Here is a 4,391-nt window from a genome sequence, read left to right on the forward strand (position 1 = left end):
CTCCGTGTTGGGAGATCCACTGCTCTCTTCAAAGCTGTCAGACAGAGTCATTTGCGTCTGCAGAGGTTCCTGCTGCTTTTGTTGTTGTTGTTGTTAACTGTGCCCTGTCCCCAGAGGTGGAGTTTACAGAGACAGGCAGGTTTCCTTGAGCTGCTGTGAGCCCCACCCAGTTTGAGCTTCCCAGTAGCTTCCCACTTAAGCTTCCCAGTAGCTTAAGTAGCTTACCTACTTAAGCCCCAGCAATGGCGGGCGCCCCTCCCCCAGCCTCACTGCTGCCTTGCGGTTAGATTGCAGACTGCTGTGTTAGCAATGAGGGAGGCTCCGTGGGCGTGGGGCCCTCCCGGCCAGGTGTGGGATATATTCTCCTGGTGTCCCCGTTTGCTTAAAGCACAGTATTGGGGTGGGAGTCACCCGATTTTCCAAGTGTTGTGTGTCTCAGTTCCCCTGGCTAGGAAAAGGGATTCCCTGCCCCCTTGCGCTTCCCAGGTGAGGCGATGCCTCACCCTGCTTCAGCTCTCACTGGTCAGGCTGCAGCAGCTGACCAGCACCGATTGTCCGGCACTCCCTAGTGAGGTGACCCCAGTACCTCAGCTGAAAATGCAGAAATCACTGGTCTTCTATGTCGCTCACGCTGGAAGTTGGAGGCTGGAGCTGTTCCTATTCGGCCATCTTGCTCCGCCCCCCACCTTCCTTTTTCTATCTATAAATCTTCTTCCACCCAGTGGCTGCACTGGAGTCTCTGAGTCTACTCCAGCTTGGGAGGCTGCCCAATTCACGAATCATGCATTACTCAATTAAACTTTTTAAAATTTCATTCAGCTGAAGTTTTTCTTTTATAAGCATATAACTTTTTAGTATCTAACTTGCCTTAATTTGGTTATTCCAACATTTCTAAGCAAAATATACACTCCCAGATAGCCCAATTTTCCGCACTTACATTTAAACAAAATGACGTTATTAAAAATATTTAATTAATGGAAATGCAAATTGGAAAATATCTGTAGTAAATCTGCAGTTTATTAAGGCAGAAGGCCTCATAAAAACTCAGTTATTATCCAATGTCCTAAAAATATTAATTTTTGTCTTACTACTGTTCAGCAAAAGAATATACTAGAAACTCCTGTGCCTAGTGAGCTGTTGGTTCTGGCATGCTAGACTTTGGCTGCCAGGCTGCTCACTGCTACTAACCAAGGCCTTCATCATTGGACCCAGACCAGGACAACTGTGATCTTGATAAGAACCATGCCCCTTTTCTCTCTGTAAAACCTCCACCATCTCTTCTTTTTCTCACTCTGACCTAACCGTATAGTCCTTCTTCTTTCCACTTTTGTATGTTCTAGCCTTCTCTGCTTCTTGAATTAGTGAACTACCTACTTCGTTTATAAAATAGGAGATTGCAAAACATAAGTGATTAATGCAAGTAAAAGTGCCTTAAATGGTTGCTCCATACATGTTGACCTATCTCTTTTCCCGCACATCCTATATTCTATTATTTCCTGAATGCTAGTCTACTGATATATAGATACAGATGATATGGATACAGATATTGATATAGATAGTATATAGACAAGTATAGACATGGATAAATTGGTCATAAATTAAGAAAGCAATATTAATAATAGCTGTTGGGATTCACATTTGTTCCTCTAAGACAGGGTTCCCCAAGAGTGGCCTGCTAGGAACAGGGCCACACAGCAGGAGGTGAGTAGGGGCCAGTGAGCATTACTTCCTGAACTCCGCCTACTGTCAGATCAGTGGGGGCATTAGATTCTCAGAAGAGCACAAACCCTATTGTGAACTGCATATGCAAGGGATCTAACTAAGTTGTGAGCTCTTTATGAGAATCTAAGTGAAGCCTGATGATCTGAGGTGGAACCGTTTTGTCCCAAAACCATCCACCCTCCACCCCATCCACGGAAAACATGTCTTCCACGAAACCAGTCCCTGGTGCTAAAAACGTTGAGAATGACTGCTCTAATATTTAACTGTGGCTAACATTAATGGCCAGTTGAGAAGCAGTATTTTACACTACCTAGAGGACATAGGATCTAAATGAGACAGCAAACCTGAATTTCAATCATAGCTCTAACTCTTATTGTCTGAAAAGTTAGTCAGACTTATCTCATCAGAAAATTTGGAGTTATAATATTAAATAAGATTTAATAAGATACCATCTATATATTTAATGGGAAACAATATATAAAGAGCTTAAGTCAATGCTAATCACATAGCACTCAATAAATGCTAGCTATTAGTCAAAGTACAAGATCTGAGTTTGCATGTGATAATGTATTTATTTTACAGTACAAATAACTACCTTAAAATAAACACACTACTAACATTTTAATTTTAAAGTCATTACCTTTATGAGTTAAAATGCAGGGCAAGAAGGAAGGAGGTTTATTATTTTAATTCATCTCCCTCCTGCCATGCTTCCAGTCTGCTTTTCACATTAGGTAACTGGAATTTAGGGGTATCCCTGAAACAAAAACTCTGAAGGTTAATGTGTATCATCTACATGCCTCAGAGCATAAGCAAATTACTAGCTGGTCAGATCAAGGTGAAACACAGTGGAATGAACCCACTGTGGCCACGCCTCTATTTTAAGGCTACCTGGCAACAAAAAAAAAAAAAAAAAAAGGCTGAAGCACAGCTATTTTAACAAACAGTAGTGGGAGTGATTAATTACTTTTTACTGTCATTCAATAGCTTGTCACCCAGGGAGTAACCTCATTTTGCATAAATTTAATAGAGATCACACCATGGCCTACCCGGCTGAAAAGCATTGTTCCTGAAACCCTGATAGTACTTTTAAGTCCACTGATGTGTGAACATAATTCTTCACATCTCTTAGCCCTACATACTCTGTCTCTCCCAGGGAGACACTTTAGTAGATCTATGTGGCACCATGTGGAAAGTTACAAGTGATGAGCTTGCTGATTCATTCCTCTTTCATGTAACAAAATGATAAGAGAATGTAAAACCAATGGATGTTATTCTACAGTTTAGAGCTTCTTTCCACCCTGTTAAGGGAGCATAAAAAGATATTTATTAAAATTGAAAACTATTAGTTGCAAGACCCCTGATGTCTTAAACATTTAGTTTGGTATCTGAAAAGAAATTTTAAAGATACCATTAAGGAATCTGCAAGTTAGGATGGTGGCTAATTGATGTGCATATTTCTCATCCCTCCATATACATTAACCCACAGGAAGAGAATTTTTAAAAGTACAATAACTATGAAAATCTATGAAGCACCAAGTGAGATTTCTGAAAACCAAATCCCCAAGAAAGAACAGCAGATAAAAAGTAGATTGTTACCTATACCCATTGCATGCCCAACTCAGAGACACAGGACTCTTGCAACTAGAGTGCCAACAGTATCTGCTCCCTTCTGCTCAAGGATTTATATCTGGGGCTCTCAGTGCTATTTTATCACCTAGTTAGTATCTCTCTCTGTATATCCATGTACAAATGTTAATCTCATTTATCATATCCAAGGTGGAAATGGACAAGTGTGGTATACTTCATTTTGAGATATGATGTTGGTAAGAAGAGATGTTGAAAGAAAGAGTGGTGAACTCTGGTGACTGAAGTCTGGGATTCTTTTTCCCCTTCCAATTCTGGCAAAGGGAGTTCTATATGTAAAAGGTCTAATAGCACTGAAGTGAGTTGCAGGTGAACCCAGTAAAACCACCAGCTCAATCTATTAGCAATCATTTGGCTTGGATTAATCTCTTATTATACAAAGATAGACCTTTGAATAGATGCTACACAGTGAAAAAAAAATGGAAGCATTAAACTCAACCAGAATCCAGAAACCATATTTCCAAAAGAAAATCATTGAGAGTTGTAAAGAAAAGATCTACTGAATTTCTAACAGAGGTGCCACATAGTAAGATTTAAAAAGTAATGAGTAGCATAACTTAAGACAACTAGCATGATGTAGAGAACCTTCCATTTAACAAATCAATTCTAGCATCTGCTGTCAATGGGGGCAAATCACTAAATCTTTTAGCACAGATTTTTATACCTGTAAAATAAGGCAATAGTAAGTGTTTTATTGACTTCATGGAAATTCTGAGAAATTAAGTACAGTTCTGCATATGAAAATATCTTAGAAATTGTAAAAATTCTTTAGTAATGGAATCTTTAATATTGTTTATTTTTAAAGCTTATCCTCCACATTTACAATTTGATCTTATCTCATATTGGTTATGTGCTTATTGCATCTAGTTTAAAATTCTTTCTGTAATTTAATTTTTTTATAATTTTCATTTTTCCTCTAATTCTCTAATTTAAATTACTTTTTCAAAATACCTAAAAGAATATTGACTTTTAAAATTATTTTTTATATTTTGATTCAAGAGAACATCCTTAGGATTCAGTGT

The 4,391-nt window shown here is 38.6% G+C and overlaps 1 protein-coding gene across 1 annotated transcript in view; it reads left to right on the top strand.

The window, feature by feature from the left end:
* The window catches only part of LOC105513303 (spermatogenesis-associated protein 16), a gene marked incomplete at its 3' end in the record, with an annotated part of 232,366 nt that overhangs the window by 88,622 nt on the left and 139,353 nt on the right, over positions 1-4,391 (top strand). The gene's annotated exons all lie outside the window — the stretch shown is intronic.

This window comes from Colobus angolensis, unplaced genomic scaffold, assembly GCF_000951035.1.
Source record: "Colobus angolensis palliatus isolate OR3802 unplaced genomic scaffold, Cang.pa_1.0 Scaffold228, whole genome shotgun sequence".
Taxonomy (NCBI): domain Eukaryota; kingdom Metazoa; phylum Chordata; class Mammalia; order Primates; family Cercopithecidae; genus Colobus; species Colobus angolensis.